Source organism: Stegodyphus dumicola, chromosome 2 (genome assembly GCF_044657685.1).
Source record: "Stegodyphus dumicola isolate Sdum_Otavi_A_Nest chromosome 2, ASM4465768v1".
Taxonomy (NCBI): domain Eukaryota; kingdom Metazoa; phylum Arthropoda; class Arachnida; order Araneae; family Eresidae; genus Stegodyphus; species Stegodyphus dumicola.
Window position 1 is genome coordinate 212,500,906 of NC_140769.1, and position 19,047 is coordinate 212,519,952.

General features: G+C 33.3%; 1 protein-coding gene across 3 annotated transcripts in view; it reads left to right on the forward strand.

Annotated features, from left to right (window-relative positions):
* Positions 1-354: 354 nt before the first annotated feature.
* The window catches only part of LOC146998832 (uncharacterized), a 221,497-nt gene continuing 202,804 nt past the window's right edge, over positions 355-19,047 (forward strand). For 2 of the 3 annotated variants that reach the window (XR_015039756.1, XM_085811716.1), the window contains exon 1: positions 355-1,032. The gene's annotated coding sequence lies outside the window, so the exon portion shown is untranslated. Of the gene's footprint in view, positions 1,033-11,196; positions 12,431-19,047 lie in introns of those variants that run through there. The other variant, XR_015039755.1, reaches the window with a different exon arrangement.

Here is a 19,047-nt window from a genome sequence, read left to right on the forward strand (position 1 = left end):
CTTATACTCATTATTGGAATTGTCGTATATTGATACTTTGATACCCCCCTTACTTTGTTTAAAAATTTGAAATTAGATTCCATTTACTCAAAAACCAGTATTATATTTATTTGTTCCATCTGCTTAGTTACACTTAAGTGCTTAAAGTTCTAGTCATTGTACAAGGCATATATAATAAATATGTTTTTCTCCTATCTAAAATATCTATTTGTAAAATATCTTTTGAAGTAAATCTTTTAATTATAATAATGATTAATCTTTTATGTGGTAAGATTATGTAAATTATGTATGGATATTAGATTTAAGTGACTGAAATTTAAAAATTTCAATGGGAAAGTGGTGTTTACTTGGAATATTCCCATGATTCTCGAGTTACCTGGAGTCTTGTTAGACAACAATGCTGCATAAATGTACTAGACCGTTTGGCAGATGAAGCTACTATGTATTTTTCTGCATTGCATGGAAAATAGAGGTGTGTTCTTATACCTGTTACCCATCATCTGGCTTGTAAGTATGAATAAAATATTAAGATACTTATTTATTGATCTATTATTTATTGAAAAATATTTTTATGATATAAATCCAGATGTATTGCATAGTTACAAGAACTATCTATTAGTTTTCATGTTAGTTCTAAGCTTTATTGTAAATTTTATTTTTTTACTTTGAAAAAGAATAATTGTGATGAAATATTATATTCTGGACGATTATATATCTCTAAACCACAGAATTTCTAGCAGCAATTTGCCATCAGTGTCAACATTAAAAAATCATTATACTGAATAATTCACCTTATAGCTGTAAACTGCTAATATTTTGATACAATTGGACATATTATTTTAGGATATGTCTCTTAATCTTCTCTTAACTCGTTCCATACTCAAATCATCCCCTTAGAAGCTAAGATTGAGAATACTCGTCTCCTCAAGCAACAATTGGATGCTGTACGAGTCGCATCGGACATGGACCAGCATACACCTCTTACGGCAAAAGCAAACTGTGATACATTGAAAGTACTGGAGCCCCTTAAGGGTAAGTGTGTTTTTAAATATCTCAGTATGCTAAAAAAACCCTTAGATAGCCTTGCTAATGCTTTTAATGATAATTTTAAGTTAAATATAAAAAGAAAACAACATGAAATCTCGGATAATTCAAACGCTAATTCTAACCACGAAGATGGTAAGCCTATAAGGCATACATACGTATAGTATATTTTTCAGTTGCAATACCTTATTACCACTGAGAATTTTTTGCGATTCCCAGGACGCCATAATACAGTCAAAAAGTCATTAATTCAGACACCCATACTCCGGAATGATCTATAATCCGGACCTCAAAGCTACAAACTTTCTGCGCATACGTCGCGTTTACGTGTGCTCATAAGACCTTTACGGCTGTGACTTTGCCTGTGCACATGCGCATAATACGTTTACGCATGCGCGTTTAACGTATAACAGACGGTATAAGCTGAGCTAAAATTATCTAATTCAGTTAATGTTGCAGATTGCGTTGTTCCTTAATCTTTGAATTGGATCAGGCTTATTATTTTTTGCAGACTGTTAGAGCAATTTTATAAAAGTAAGCTTGAACTTTCGATTATGTCAAACAGAATTTCCGATATATATTTACTAATATGTACAGGATCTACAAAGCAAAAGTATGTTTCGAAGTCCATTAAACAAAAAGTGGAATTGCTGCAAAAAATGGAAAAAGGCATATCCTTTGTTTCTTAACCATTCCGAAATCTGTTTATCAATTTCATGCTGCTCTGCGGGGGGGACATCGCAGCGCGCAATGAACTGGAAGTTGATTTGTCAGCACTATCCTTATCTTCAGGGCAAATGTTTTTATTTTATTCGGCTTATAATTCCTTACTAAATGTAGTATTTCATCTCGATGTATTCCGTCTTTGATATGATTTAAATCAAATTCCTTGTCATTATAAATACCACAAGTACACATCAAATAGTTTTCTGGTTGCAATTTTCTAATTTCGACTATGCTTAATGTATGCTTTACGCATGTGCTTGTTGAAAGAAATGTTTAATAAAGTAAACAAATAAATATTAAGCTTTTTTTTTTGTAAATTTTGATACCCTTTAGATCATAATTGTTCTTTATTTCATAAATAACGGTTTCATATTTTTAATTGTATAATTTCTTCATGCCATCTTACCAGATTTAAACTGATGATCTATAATCCGGAATCGCCAAAGTCCCGACGAGTCCGGATTAACTACTTTTGACTGTATTTACAAAAATTCTGTGGAACCCAATAAGTACTGCGCAAATCCGACACATGCGTGAGTGAAACTGTCAATTTTTTCTTTTGTACACTTGCAGTTTTAGGTCACTACATTTAATTTCTAATTTTAAGACATAGAACAATGTGAACATTTTAAATAAGTAACAGATGAAATGACAGCGTCACGTGCAAAGCAAGAAAAATGAACGTTTCTATTATAAAATGAAGGCGTCGAAACGGATTCATTTTTTTTTTCTTTGTCTATATTGCCATATCTATTTTAAGATGTATTGTATTATGTAAAAATATTTGGTAATTGTAAAAGTATTATAATAAATTAAAGAAATATCAAAACTGCTAAAATTCTAGGCAACCCCCTGCTGCAAGTCCAGCGACTCCAGTTTAAGAAACCCTGGTATAGACAGACAACCCGGCGAAATTACGCCCTAATTGAGATACAGACATAAAACTTATATCAAAATGATGGGGCATGCATTTGCAGTTGAAAGCAGCAAAACGCATCAAAATGGATCATTAACTTTCGAGTCGTGTGATTTTGATGCGGCTTGCTGCTTTCAAAAGCATTTTCCTACAACTTGCATCCTATTTGAGATGCAGATATAAAATTTGTGGAGCATGAAATTGCTATTGAATGCAGGAAACCGCATCAAAATCGGACAATCGGTTCCCGTGTAAAACAGATTTTAAAAAACTGTAATTCTTAGAGATGCATCAAATTTCATTGCCATGAAAAATATATTTCGTCCTCTGGACCCTGAAAACGATACTAATTATGTCCAGAATGCAGTTAACACTGTAAATCAACGAAGCACTTCAAGTCAAAATTTACCTACACCACCACAACCAAAAGTTGTTCCTCCAGTCAAAAATTCTACAATGATATAACCAGGGCAAACAAGTCCACAATACCAATTTTAAATCATATCAAATCCGAAGAACACAGGAAAAGGCCTAAAACCATCCTCAGAGACATACAATAAAGGTTTTTGATAAACGTTTAATTACTGTAAAGGCCCTTATTTTTGCAGGCCGTAATTTTCACAAAAATGAATATATCGGTGATTTCGCGAGTTGAAAATTTCACGAATTTTACATGAACAGAACAGAAAGTTGAAAAATTTTAAAAGTACTTAAGTAAAGTTGGGGGGGGGGAAAAGTATTTCGCAAAGCTTTGATTTTTGCGATTACGACGGGCTCACGAAAATAAGGGCCTTTACACCAGTTTAAAAAAGACCCAAAAAACTAATTAATTATTCTTTAACTAATTATTGTAATATACCTAATTGCCTAGCTTAGCACCAAAAATTGGGAAAATTAAAATTTTTATTCCTATCGCATCACTAATTAATATTGAAGCAGGCTTAATTTAATTTGTCCATCATGTCCTCTAGCCCCTCATTCACTCAGCCATCCCTTTAAATTAGTATGGATTGAAGACAAGAAAGAATTTCAACCAATCACAAAAAATGCTGGTGGAAAAAATTGAAATAAGTGAGAGATGGAGCGCTTAACGAGGATCCTTAAGCGCTCCATCTCTCACTTTGTAATCACAGTTCAACAGCTTTCGGCCATGAAGGCGGTAGCTATCATAATCATACCACACACTCTACAACCAATCACGTTCGTCTCGATCTAGTTACTCAACCGTAAACCACAGAAGGATTTTTCGCCGATTTAATGGCTATATCCAAACTAAACAATAAAATTATCATAGGTAGAGACTTTAACTCACACCACAAAAATCGGAACTGCAGAAATGATAATTCAAATGGTCACATTGTTAATCAATTTGCCTCAACGGCCAACTTTACTGTTGTAGCTCCCTCCTACCCAACATGCTATAGATCTGCAAGCATTATTGAATTTTTCCTGCTAAAAAATATTTATCAACCATCAAGGATAGAAAGATTACGTGAACTATTCTCTGATTATAACCCTGTTTTAATGGAGGTGAATATCAGTAGCTTTAGTACATCACACAAAAGAGCCTTTATTATGAACTGGGTAGCTCTAAACAACACTCAGTACCCGTTACCCGCGATACACAGTGAAGACGAGTTAGACGCAGTTATCGAAGATTTTACTAGCACACTTAACCGTGCTCTGAAAAATAGCAAGGCGGTCCCGTTGACTGGTAGGGCCAGAGATCCTGCTATTAGAGAACTTTTAGCTAACAGAAAGAGAGCTAGAAAAATATGGCAGAGGACCAGATGCCCAGAAGTTAAGAGAATTTTAAATCGGCTGAATCAGGAAGTCAGTACACGCACAAAACAAATGGTCTAGATATTTAGAATCACTCTCTACTGATGATCATGTATATGGAAAGCTGCTTCTAGATATAATAGATGCTACACAAATATTCTGCCCCTTAATGGCCCCTCTGGGATCACATACACAGAAACTGAGAAAGCTGAGTCACTAGCTGATCACTACGCTACTCAGTTTTACATTAACATCTCACACCCAGACACAGAACGCACAGTTAGTTACACTAACAATTTATACTTTTCATAACCAAAAACAGACAACATCCGTCTTGCTAAACCTTCGGAAGTTAACACCGCCACCTCCATACCTGTCCCTTTCAATGATGTTCGATCGATTATTGCGGCTTCCCCGCTCTCTCCAGATGAGTATGCGATGAGAATCGCTACTCAGACTGAATCTGCTCTCATCTGTAAAGAGTACTCGTCCCCATTCATTGTCTCTCCAATTCCGGTGTTCCCGGCACCACAGAGAACGCCTTCTCCGATGGGCAGGCGTTAGAGGTACACACCGTACAGGGCGTCGTGCAAACAGACCACCACCCTGCAGTCTTCTGGCCACGGTAAAACGCGATATCTGTCGTCCAGTCGCCTGCGTCGTGTGTCTAGCGATTTCTCCCGCTGTCTGCCGCCTGTTTCTTCTGGCCTGTAAGGCAATATACCGGTCATCTGCAGGTGTGGTTCCTCGTGAACGACCACTACTAAACCCCCGGATAGCTGTTCCTGTAGTTTTAAATTGTCTCCAAAGTCGTGAAACGATGCTGTGAGCAATTCCGATCTCTGCAGCCACACTTGTCACACGGCGGCCTTCCTCCAACTTCCCAATGACCTCGGGTAAAAGCATCCAGATGTCATCTAACAGATTGATTATTCGCCATTTCTCGCCGAGGCAGCAACTCAGTGTGATTTTAACTGCTATACGGTGTGCAATCTCTTTGCCAGAAATACTGATCTTTCACCGAGAACATGCTTTATACAACTCAGACACTCCCCCATTATGTCTACCTGCATATCTGCGCAAGTGCTACCGTAGATCACCTTACTTAATCTCGGGATTGGTCTTTCTGTCCGCTCTGCCTCTTCGTTCAGCTGATATGCTAATTTTTCGACTTCGTCCTTAATTTTTGCACACCAGTGTATTTCATGTGCTATACACAGGATAAGGTACAACCCAGGAACCTGGAAATGATGTGTGTCTTTGTACCCTTGTAAAGGAGTATGGATTGAAAACAGCCTAGGCCTTCCCCGTAGCACACTGTAAATCACACTTCACCCAATAGGATTACTCCTCTGCCAGCCAACAGAAGTTCAACAAGCTCCCGCCTACCACCTGACTACTGAACCATTCAGCCTTGAATACTCGAGGAGAGGGGGAAGAAAAAAGAAGAAAAGGGCTTTTTCTTCTCTCTCCGCCCCCGATTGCCTCTGCTGCTCACACTCCAACTAGCTCTAGGTTTTAACTTCAAAACTCATCATCTTATATTTGCTGCAAACTCTGCCATTACTACTGATTATAATGTCACAATTGCTTTCATTTCATTTCACTGCCATAACTGCTCTTCGAATTTTTATTTTTACGAACTTCAGCAACATTATTTCTTTAACATTCGTAAAAGTATTAACTTACTACACTGGGATAAGGCTATGCCCAGGAACCCACTACAACTGAACATTAGTTCATCGAGGAAGGGCATACTCTAAATGAAGCTGCAGATGTCCAAATAAAAAAGGAAAAGAAAACCTATTCACAATAAATTGTTTCAACAAAGGAAACGATTGTGTGATTTTAGATGACAGTCGGAGAGTATTAGTATCAAATATTTTATTTCATCATACCACCAACAAATATTTTCTTTTGTTTCAGAAGCCCATCAAAAACTTACATGACAGCAAATGCAAATCTAGTATAAATAACGTTTATGTTGCTAAAATAAATTCTGATTTCCAAAGATGGCCTGTTTCTCGCATTGTTGGTAAATCATGGTTGATGGGCATTAAGAATGGTCTTTCCTCTAATTCACTGGACACACACAAATTAGCAGCACGTTGGTGTTAATTCTTTTTAATTCTGTATTAAAATATACAACTTTAAACTTAGTTGACATATGCGGCATTTGAAGTGCAAATAATAAAAATTTTTCTTAAATACTATGCTTTGTTGCTTATCTTTTAGAAATTTAAAGACCTGGAATTCTGCAATTCTGAGTAAAAAATGAAAATAAAAAACAATTAACACCAACAAAAACTTGTGGTAACATGACAGACAAATTATTACAAATACTACAAAAGATCATGCCTTTTCATTTTATTTAACCATATGTTAAAGCAGTATTCTTTATTAGACCTGGAAAAGTTAGAAACAGGAATATATTTTACTACAAAAACTACACGACAATTTTGAAATTAGAAGCTTTTCTGTATGAATTCCACTCTAAAACAATGCAAGTGCAGTCTTGACGATAAGAAAGTCAAATTTATTGAAATTTAAATTTGTATTTCCATTTTAATTTTCATTTTCCTAAAAACATTTGTCAACTTTGCAGGATTTCATCTTCAAGTATATATGTACAGACATTTAAAGTTCTGATGTATTAACATCTCGTGGAAATACACCTATCCCTCGATTTATACAGTACTTACCTGTTTTACATGATTTCAGTTTTACACAGTTTAAAAATTAACAGATTTCAAAAACTTAGTAAAATAGTATTTGCTGCATAAATGCAAATACATACATTTGAAGTCATTTTTTAATCTCATTTCTTTGGTAACACTGGTGGCAACAACAAGGATGGGGATTCCCCGTGTTAGGGGAATCTCAATAGTATGTATATGTATTTCATAACAGTAAAATTTTAAATTATATGGTTCACGCGAACTAATGCAGTATCAGTATTTTAGCAGCAAGGATTACATCATTTTTATCTACATATCTGAATGTTTACTAGCAAGTTTTCAACATTTATAGTTTTTGTGGCATTTTTTATAATTTATGTAAATTTTTTAAAGTATTATAATGCCAAAACGATTTTTAAAAAAAAATCAAAAATGAAATTAGAAGCAAAAATTAAAATATTAGATCATCTATGTAATAGAGAAGGAGTAACAAATGTTGCTAAATTTTACTCCATGAACGAAGCCACAATAAGGACAATTAAAAAAAAAAAATGAAGACTCTACTAGAAAAAGAATTAGATATGGGTAGAAGACGAAAATTTAAAATGGATTCCAATTGATACTGATGCTATTAGAAACAAGGCTTTAAAAATTTATAAAGCACTTAAGAATCGGTCACTATCGACTTTGTCAGATGAAAAAAAGGTATCTTTTTCCACAAGTCATGGTTGGTTTGAGAGATTTAATAATATTTAAACAAAGGCATTCTTTACATAATCTAAGATTGAAAGGAGAAAGTGCATCTGCTGATTCGAATGTAACAACAATATCCAGCAAAATTTGCTGAAATCAATTGCCACGATCTCCTACATTTCTGATCAGATCTTCAATGCTGACGTGTCTACGTTGTTCTGAAAAAAAAAAAAAATACAGTCAAAAGTCGTTAATCCGGACTCGTCGGGACTTCGGCGATTCCGGATTATCGATTTTTCCGGATTATAGATCATCAGTTTAAATCTCGTAAGATGGCATGCAGAAATTCTAAAATTAAAAATATGAAACCGTAATTTATGAAATAAAGAACAATTATGATCTAAAGGGTATCAAAATTTACAAAAAAAAAAAGCTTAATATTTATTTGTTTACTTTATTAAACATTTCTTTCAATGTAAGTTGTTTAAGTTGCTTCATTTTATGTGATACTAATACTTTCTCTTTAATTCTATAAACAGACATAATTTCTTTTCAGTTAAAGAGTTCTGCTGTTCAAGTCCCGTTAATTGCTGTGCCGAGAATACCGACTAACTGGTCAATGGAAATTTTTTCGTTTTCACTAACCTCTCTGTCACATTCTTCATGTCTTTATCCATTTTTTTCAGCAATTTCACTTTTTGTTTGTTGGACATTGAAACATACTTTCGTTTTGTAGATCCTTTGGAAGTTCCAGCATCGGAAATTCTATTTGACATAATCGAAAGTTCAAGTTTACTTTTATAAAATTGCTCTTACAGTCTGCAAAAAATAATAAGCGGGATCCTATTCGAAGATTAAGGAACAACGCAATCATTAACATTAACTGAAATAGATAATTAGATAATTTTAGCCTACACCGTCCGTTATACATTAAACGCGCAGGCGAAAACGTATTCTGCGCTTGCTCACACGCATATGCGCAGTAGTCAAGTTCTTACGCGCTCGCGTAAAACGCCTGTGCTAACGCGGCACATGCGCAGAAAGTTTTTAGCTTTGAGGTCCGGATTATAGATCATTCCGGATTATAGGTGTCCGAATTAACGACTTTTGACTGTACCTTGCAAATCAGCTAGTGGTCATAAGGTAGTGAAAAGTCATACAATTTTTTTCTGTTGCAATGCTTCAGGCAATTATATAATGAAACCATTGGTTATTAACAAATCAAAAACACCATGTTCATTTAAAGGAACAAATATAAATAACCTTCCCTTTTATTGGATGCCTAACAGGAAAGCACGGGTCACTGCCATAAGGTTCAATGAATGATTTCTTACCATGTTTGTCCCAGATGTCAAAAATTATTTAGGTAAAAAAGGATTGCCTTTTAAGACTCTTCTTTTAATAGATAATGCACCTGGTCATCTTCAAAATTTACAACACAAAAAAGTAGAAATAGTCTTTTTGCCCAAAAAATACAACTTCTTTATTACAGCCATTGAATCAAGTAATATTTTCTGGCTTTTACAACATTGTGTATATCAAACAAACCTTTAGGTATATTTTAGAAAAAATGGAGAATAATGAATCTTACTCTTATGGATGCTTGGAAGAAATTTACAATCTTAGATTGTGTTGGACTGTCATATACTCAGATTAAACAATCAATGCTCAACGCATGCTGGAAAGCAATACGCTGGATGTTGCTAAAGATGAGAATGATAGATTACCATTAGAGTGTGAATATTCTCAGATCACTAAATTGGCTCAAACTGTAGTAGGAGAAGGTTTTGAGGATTTAGCTCAAGCATATATTAAAGGAATAATGGTTGATGAAGAACTAAATGAGGATGAGTTAGTTAACATGATTCATGAAACAAATAAACATGATGAAGACCAATCTGAACCAGCTGCATTCACAGCTAAAGTCATCAGTGTAGGACTTGAATTGGGAAGAAAATTAGGTAATCATTTTTTACAATATGACACAAATGTCGAATGAAATCTCCGATTCCAAGGGGAGCTTAGTAAGTGTTTAAATCTATATACGGATGTTTAAAAAGATTTAGGGGGACAAAAAAACAACAGGCAATTGTTAATTATGGATTTCATCATGAAGTCTAGTCGATGTGAGATCTCCCCTAATTTATCATCTATTGAAGCAGAATTGTATCACGAATACTCAAGTGATGAAAGAGACATCATACCAATCAAGAAGAAAAAACTAATAATTCATGAAAGTGATGTCAGTCCAAAATCAACTCTAAATATGAGAATATTTGTAGAAATTTCCTGTTCTTTCAATTCGAGCCACAATTTTTCATAAATGCTACATACTTTCATTACATTATCAGGTTGCATACTTCTGATGTCTGTGTAATTTATTTAATTGATGATGTAATTTATTTAATTGATAACTAAATATACTCGATTATGTTTTCACAAGGCTTGCTAATGTTTTTTTAAATAACACGAAAATAATCATGCAATGCAATAAAAATAGAACATCATTTTCCTGCCTCAGAATATACTACTAATAACAGGTTGTTTAAAGAGCAAAATATACAAAATTTAAATTAAATAATTATTTCCTTTTACTCAGTTGAATATACATTTAATTCATAAACATGTATATGCAGATAAAATTAGCTATGTCAATAAAGTTCTGCAAAGAATAATGAACGTGATCCTATTAGTTAAGTGTTGCAACTTTATTTCATATGAAATATTTTCTATATAGTCATTCCTTAAAAGTAGTCTCTGAATAATTAAACCAATTAAATTTGTTTCTAAATGTACTTGGGTTAATTGATAAAAGCAAGGCTTTTTTTTTAAAGGCAAGCTGATTTTTAATTGATTTCATACTTAGATACATCATTATACATACATTAATAAAATAAATAAAATTCTAATTATGTTAGGGCAGTTTCCATTTTGCTGGTGTTTACTAAAGAAAATTTTACAGATAGCATTTTTAACAAAAACGCTGTTTATGATCATTTAAGATTTAAAAATAAATAAATAAATAAATAAATAAAGAGAGAGATTATTTTGTAAGTATTCATCAAGAATATTTCTTCCAATTTATGTTTTCGAAGAAACGCCTTTATTACACCAAAGTAAAAAAAAAATATCCCTCTACCAAAACTTAAATCTGTATCGATTAAAAAAGAACAGTAATGCGTATTTAATAAGAACACAGGAATAAATTGTATTAAAACTCAAATCTATTTGTAAATTGTTCTTCTCTAAACTTATGCTTTGAACCTGAAATATTTTGAATGAAATAGTGCTTTTTTATTTATTTTAAGACTTGATCTATTTTAAATTTACCTAAAATACCTAAAATAATTATTTTAGCTTTTCAAGAGTTTCTTTTACATTGCTGAATTTGATGAAGGTGTACAAACGGTGCCAAATTCTTGGTTTTGGGCTGATATGGATAAATGACATATGTAATATGAAAAAATGAATCAAACTGAACAAAATGATTGCATCACATCAAGCCCCAGATTATTGAGAACTTTGGCAATTTCACCGGGTTCTCTAAATTTTTGCATCGACAAGTATGATATTTTCTATAATTATGTGTTCTTGTTGCTCATTTTTCTCACTGTATAATTTAGAAAGCTGAATAGAACATGGAAAATGCTGTTATGAATGACATCAGTACCAAAATATTTTTAAAATATAGTAACATCTCCATTTTTAGTACTTTTATCCATAAATTATTAGTACGAGTTGGTAGTTTGGTTTTTGAATCTTAACATTATTTTAATTACCAGACTAGTTGTTTAAAAATAGGAATGCATGTATTAAAAAATTCAAAAATTAACAATCATATCAGGATATAATATATATTTGCTTTAACATTTAACTGCATTTTTTTTATACAAATTTGATGCTCTCAAAATCTATTCGGTCACCTTAATTTTGCAGTGGAAAAATAATGAAATAGTATAATCCTACAATTCGAAACCATAAAAATTCTATTTGATTTATTTATTGAATAAATTGTTGCAAAATATCTGAAATTTGCAGAATTTTATAAAATAATGTAGCCATGACTGTTAATTTAATTTTACATCAAATATTTCGATAATTATACATGAGCAAATAAATGCTGCTAGAACATTTAGATGTTTAATCTAACATTAAACGATTATTTAATTCATTCTTTTTGCTTTATGTTAAATTATTGTTTATGAGTGATAACGGAAATTTAAAATTTTCAGTGAAAAAGGCATAGAAAAGTTAAAGTTGGCTATGAAGTTTTCAGACATCGAAAAGTGCAGAATTTGGTGCGGAAACAACAACAACAAAAAAAAAAAAAAAAAAAAAAAAACACCAGCGATTTAAATTCTCCGATTCTTCAGATGAGTAAAAAAAGTAAACAAGTAAAAAACAGTAAAAAAGTACTATAGTAAAAAAGCTAGCAGAGCTGTGCTTGCCATTGCTACCAGAGTGCACACAAGGAAAATATTTTCAACCAGAATTTTCTGCATCTGTTTTAGCTAGTCCTCACTGCAAATCTGAGGACTAATACTCCAAAAGCAGGCTCATCAGAAAGACCCAATAAAGGTTTCGTACTGTTGCATTCCTGTACAGGTTCATGCAATTTGGAGTGATTAACGATGACACTTAATAAACACACAATGTATTTGCCAGTATTATTCAGGACATCTCCAAAAACATGTTTACAGTCGTCCAAAAACTGCGACAAGCACATTGAAACAATCAGCAACAGAGCCTTTAGGCTGTAACAGTGAAGACAGCTTCACAGCAAAGTGCTAGAGTACAGCTCCCGACTAGGTTCAGTCTTCTCAGAACTCGACGTACTGTCGAGATTCTCGACGCTATAACTCGCGATGCACTCCACAATAAGCACTAGAATACAGCTTCTGACTCAGTTCAATCGTTCTTGGAGCTCAACACACTCCAAGATAAGACTCGATGATGCACTAACTCGCGATACATTAAGAGACTCTCTCTACGCACTCCCCAATCAACTCAATACTAGACTGAAAATCAACTCGATAGACTCGAGATACTACTGCTACTCCGCATACAGGCAGGGTTTATATAGCTTTTAGCATGCATTCGAGAACATTCTAAGTCAAACCAGTAAGAACTCGTTCTAAATGGTTCTCCATCCGTCTACGGCATATTGCCAATTTCGCTGAAAGATGTTGCCAAATGGGTGATTTCTCGCCAAATCTAGCAAATCCTAAACCTGCTTTGTGGGAAATCTATCTTACCGCAGCTGGAAATTTTTTAACAGTAACTTTCTGAATTTGCCAATAGTCAATTTTTTAAAAGTGTTCTGTTTTCAGGTTTTTAGAATAATTATGTAATAAAGACACAATAACACGCCGAATAAATACTAATTCAGAAGTCAAACAACAAAAATCAGCGTTATATTTACAAAATTTTCACAGTGACTGTTTACTGTGAAAATTTTGTAAATATAACGCTGATTTTTGTTGTTTGACTTCTGAATTAAATATGTAATACCCTGACCTTTTCTCTTCCGCAGAACTTCAACATCTAATCTTAAAAAATTTAAATTCTTTATCTAGATTACAAATATTGCAAGAAAAGGTGGAGTTGCTGAAAACTCCTAACTGTGCAATCAACCGAAAAATTCAGAATTAAATGTATTCCAATTAAAAACTGAATTAGAACTTCAATTTTTAGAGAGAATGTTTCTCAACAACATAGCTCCTGTGGTATTGTAAAATAATATTTTACATTAATCCTAATAGTTTTTTTTTTTTTTTTTTTTTATTTTATTTTATTTTATTTTGTTTACTTTTTGCACACATTTTCATTTTATAAAGTAATTTCTGTTACGTTTTTGCTTAAATGAAATTTTCTATTTCAGTATTATCTTATTTTCTTTATATAAAAACTAACTGCATAAAATGTACTAAAATACAAATATGGAACTCAAAGCAATGAAAACGTTATGATTTTATAAATAAGTTTCCATTACATTTGCATTTTATTTTGAGGAAAGTTAGATTTCTTGAGTGTTCTGTGAAGTTGAAATAATTTTCTTAAATGATAGAATAAGAAATCTTGTTGGTTATGCATTTATAGATTAAAGTCAATTTTTATTTATATATTTATTTATTTAGGTCAATGAATTGAAACATATTAATGTTAAAGGAGACTAACGTAAACATATTAATAGTAATCGTAACAAATATTTTGAAGTGATGTCGGACACGCTAGCCGAAGAGTACAGTTGGGTAAGTGAAAAAAAAAAAGGGGGGCATTTAAATCCCTGAAGTTATCATAGGTTATTTTACATAAGTCAACATTTATAAATATATTTTTATGTACATCATCATTTACAAAATATCTTGATAACTTACATTACGTATAATATGAAATCTGCCAAATTAAATCACACCCAGCACCCGTAGCTCTCAGCCTGAGTCAAATCTTAATTATTCAAAAAATCGAATAAAATAAGACCAGACTTCCATGAATAGTGCATAGTGCTACTAAATGCATATGTGACCATCCCAGAAGAAATAAAGCAGGTAGATATTAGCATCTGGAAAGATATCCCAATGCATGAAGGAAGAGTAATATATTTAGTGTATGAACCTGTTATGTCAAGAAGACTTTAAATGAATTAGAAGACAACATAAAATAGCAGTTTTATCTGATCGCAAATGTTTAAAATGTTATTTAAAATGTCTAACTTTTCTTTATTCTTAAAATGATGTTTAATCCTCATTTGTTCTGCTATTTAATTTTTATGATGTATTGTTACTTAGTTTGTTATCTATCCACTTGTCAGTAATTGAGCTGAATTAAGTAAAGCTTTGTTCTTTTACATTATATTTTACCGCTCGATCAGGCCGACTGCCGTACCAAAGCACTCGGGTTCGAATCTCGGAAAAGGTTCGGGGGTTGTAAATGCATAGTGTCTGTGCATCATGGGGGCACCCAAAATATGCTGCAAGCCGAAAAGTTCTTTCAAGAAGCTGATCGTAGGGAAAGAGAACTTGAAAATCCTTGGACTCGTCCTCCGTGTGATAGTTGCATCGCAAAAATGTTATGGTTTTTAATTAATTGACTTTCTGTTTAAATATGCAGTAATTATAATTAAAAATTCACAAGTAAATTTTCCATTTAATGTATTTTTTAGAGATAGTGCAAACTCATCTCCCTGCAACAATTGAAAAGAAAGGTGCTACTATAACAGTTAATCTCAAAAAGGTTGGTGGGTGGTAAATGTATAGTGTCTGTGCAGCATGGGGGCACCCAAAATATGCTGCAACAAAGTTGCTACTACACTCATGTCCATAAATTAAGGATAATTCGGAGTCACGCGGAAATCGAACTCTAAAATATACTAAAATATCACCTGTAACATCACAACACACATCTTCAAGAATCATATGCAAATTTTAGGAAGTAACCAGATGACACCGATGGTACTTCACAATGACGAGAATGTAAGAAAGTGATATATAACGAATACAGGCAAAGAAGTAAAATTGTTCGCAGGCACTTTATAAGCATTTCAGTGCAATAACCAAATAGTTCGCAGGGGCTTTATAAGCATTTCAGTGCAATAACCGACAAAGGACGCATTTGGATGATTTTTTACGTGGTAGAATTATCGGCCATCTGGAATGTGGGCGTACCCAACTGGAAGTATCAGACAAACTTGGAATTGCCCAGAGTGTCATCTCCAGCCTTTGGCAACGATTCCCAGATGATGGTAATGTGAGTAGACGTTACACCACAGGTCGCCCCAGAGTTACAGCGCCGAATAAGGACCGGTATTTGGCAGTTACTGCCAAAACAAACAGGTGGAGCACAGCCTGAGACCTGCCTCGTCAGCTCTCTTCAGCCACTGGTACGACAATTTCAAGGCAGACCGTGTACAGACGCTTAGGGCAGATTGGTTTATATGTTCGTAGACCTGTCAGATGCGTTCCACTTACTGCAACTCACTGTCGCCTGCGGTTAGCCTGGAGTAGAGAGCATGCACTGTGGACACCGCAACAGTGGGCTTTTGTGATGTTTTCCGACGAGTCCAGGTTTAGCTTGCAGTCTGATTCTCGCCGGACTTTCATATGGAGAGCTCCAGGTATTCGTTACCACCAAGAAAGCATCATTGAACGACACCGTTACGGTGGTGTAGGAGTGCTCGTTTGGGGTGGAATTATTCTGGGTTCCAGAACTGACCTTCATGTTCAAATTGGAATCATGACAAGCCATATCTATCGGGACGTCATTCTGGAACAACATGTACATTTGTTTCGGGGTGCCATGGGCACACAATTTGTTTATGGATGACAACGCCAGTCCTCACCGTGCAAATATCGTAAGCGAATGCCTTCAATCGGAGGATATCACCCGTACAGACTGGCCAGCATTCTCACCAGACTTGAACCAGTAGAACACGTGTGGGACATGCTTGGCCGACGAGTTGCAGCCCGTCAACCTCCTTCTACATGTCTACCGGAACTTCGGAGTGCATTGCTTTTTGAGTGATGTAATATCCCCCAAGATCAGATCGATAATTTGATACTCAGATGCCTAGGCGTTGTACGGACTGTATTGCATCGTCTGGGAGACATACAATGTATTAACAATCAAACCAACCATGTAATATTGGTTTTTTGTAAATAAGTTTTTTTTTTTTTTTTTTTTTTTTTGGTAATTTGCTCCAGGGAGAAAAAAAATCGCTAATTTTTTTAATAATATCAAACATATAGCATCTGTTTTTGCTCTTTACCTTTTGTTTAATAAATAAGCTTTACAAATAAGTCAAATTTGTTTTGCTTCTAACTTTTCCTTTGCCTGATTTTGCATTATCCTTAATTTATGGACATGAGTGTATAACAGCGAGTACTTTTGTGTACAGAAGCTGTCTTGAAAGCTTAGAATCTAAAATTTTAAGTTTGTATTTGTTTTTACTGAATTGTAAGTATTATAAATTCATATGTTTGGAAGCGTCCGAGTTTCAAAAATAATAAAAGTATAAATGATAAATAATAAAGCTTCAAAATAGTAAATCAAACAATCATCAAAATGTTTAGTACCTATTTAAAAATTTGGAGCTTTCTTTCAATTTTAAAGTAATTTAAAATTTAATAAATAGCTTTAAAACTCTTGCCAGTCACTGCTCATCTCAATGCATATAATAGCATTATAATTTTTTATAATAATAATGCATATTTTGTTTAATTTCATGAGGCTGAAGGAGACATTGTAAACTTATATTATGAATACGAGTCATATTTTGTAAAATTCGATGAAAGGCCATTCGAAAAACATGTATACATTGACAGAATTGCCGATATAAATAAAATATGTTATTAACAATATTAACTTCTTATTAATTAAGAAAAGGCTGCATTAAATATATTAAAAGGATCTTTTAAAATTTTTGCAGGAAATGAATTTAAGTTTCTCTTAAGTGAATGGATATTTTTATATCTTTATTACCGTATTTGCAGGCGCATAAGGCACATCCCCCTTTTTTTATACACATTTCATTATAATGAATTTACAGTATTTTAAATATAAATACAAAGTAATACTTTATACCCACAATTCATCTGGGGAAGAGCTTTTAATTTTCTTCATCAAAACCTAAACACTCATCACCATAGCTAAATGAAAAGTCACTTGAAACCTCTCCTAAATCAGCATTCGAGTCCTCATACAACAGATTGTCCTCTGTACCATCCAGTGTATTAATAATGCCACACTTCATACATGATTTAACCTCTGCCTCTGTTTTCACAGCATCCCAAGATGCTTTGACCCATTCACAAACTTTCCAAATGTTAGGCCTTCCCCTTCTTCTTGATGGTGTAACCTCAAAATTTGAAGCCTGCATCCAGCTTGCATGATTTGTTACAGCAATTTCAACATTGTTTTTGAACCATAATTTGCCAACAAACTTAAGAAACACCAAACAGTTGAAATTTCCCACACTTAAAAGTCGTTCGCAAAAATTGCAGTTTTCATGCCAGATGCACATTTACTAAGCTCTCCGTAACTGTAATATTCCCACACATCGCAAGGAAACAAGAAAAAAACCACATAACTCCAAAAAAAGAGGAAATTTCCAGAAATTAATGCAATCAAAAACTGAGTATCGACATACAAGATGCACCTCCTTTTTTTCCCCGACTTATTTTCAAAGAAAAAAAGTGCGTCTTATACACTAGAAAATTTGCTATTTAAAACTTTCTTACATTTATTGGAAAACAAATTGTTTTATATGCTTAATTTCATTCACATAACTATGCTCACTGTAGTTATTGGCTATACTAAATATTTGAATGAAGAAATGTAAGTTTTATTTGCACAAAAACTATTAGCATATGTTTTATAGCAATACACGCAAGTACACAAAAGTGATACACAAAAACTATGAGCATATAGTTTTATAGCAATTTACGAGAGCAAAGTTTTACATAAAAATGTAAATGAATCATAAACGCATCTGTTATATAATTTCAATACAATGAGATATAACAATAATCACTGAGGAAATCTGATATGATTGTGATGACTATATTCAATAATTAAAAAATTCCAAAGATTCCAGTAAGATTTTAATAACTGGAAGAGTAACTTCTTACTGGATCAATAAAACGCTTTTCTGCTGTTATCAGTTTTACTGGAGGAGATGTCTGAAATACTGCTATTGCGACATTATACTGATTAAACTAATGTAACACTGTGCGACACCCACACAGATCTTTAAAGCAGCAATTCTCAACAGGTGGTACACAAGATAAAAAATAGGTGGTAGGCAAAGAAACAAAGTTCAAAAATTCTATGAAGAAAAAAAGAACAATTGTTAGAAAATTCCTGTGATTGCACTTCCACTGAAGATTTCATAAATAACAACTTTTGGCTACACCGAAAAAAAGAATTTAAAGGCATTTCAAATAAAGCTAAATTTTTATTGCCTTTTCGCACAACCTATTTGTGTGAACAAGGATTTTCTTCCATGTTTTATTTGAAAAATAACAGAATAAAATTAAAAGTGGATCACACTTAAAGCTAAGTGAAATAAGGCCAGACAAAGAAATTGATCTCTCTTAAACAGGCCCAAATTTTACACTAAATTTAAGTATATAACTTAAATTTTGATAATTAAAATGGTAACCAATTCTTAATTAATATTTTTTATGTGTGCCTATTTAATACAGATAGCCA